We start from the raw sequence: 606 nt of genomic DNA, 5'->3' as shown, positions 1-606 counted from the left end.
TGTGCTGTCCGGTTCTTATATTTGGTTTTGAGTCTCATTAGCACTCCCAAGACTTTATATGGCAGTACTGTACAGGCCAGGGCTATATAACTACGCAGTTTTAAGAGCCCAGGGGACATTGATATTACTACTGTGTACAACTATTTTACCTCCAGTACCATTAAAGAAACCTTGACCTTGAAATGTGGATATTTCATTAGAAAGTGCCTCCACAGCTTGTATTCCTCTGTCAATAAATTAAGTATTGTGCTCTCGCTACTCATTTCCAGCGAGGGCAGCTAAAGAGATAGTCAACAGCATTAAGAAACACTTCTTCCTTCATTTAGGTTTGTAAGACTGAAAATATAAACATTACAAAAGTATAATGTCCATTGTGTGTTTGACACAGTAAACTACAGATGTTGACATTTAGAAATTAAACAATATCCACAGCAAAAACTGCACCTCTACTGCTCAGATTTAGTGCTGTAATGTTAAGAGCTTTGATTGCTAGAGTTACTCAGCCAAAAACACGACCACGAATACCAATGATGTCACAAAGTCAACAGTCTGACAGGAAACATGATTAGAGTACTAAAAGAAGTCAGATTTTTGTCATTTTAATTT

This window comes from Nerophis ophidion, linkage group LG03 (genome assembly GCF_033978795.1).
Source record: "Nerophis ophidion isolate RoL-2023_Sa linkage group LG03, RoL_Noph_v1.0, whole genome shotgun sequence".
Classification (NCBI taxonomy): Eukaryota; Metazoa; Chordata; class Actinopteri; order Syngnathiformes; family Syngnathidae; genus Nerophis; species Nerophis ophidion.
The sequence above is the reverse complement of the archived record's forward strand: the minus strand, read 5'-3'. Positions refer to the sequence as shown.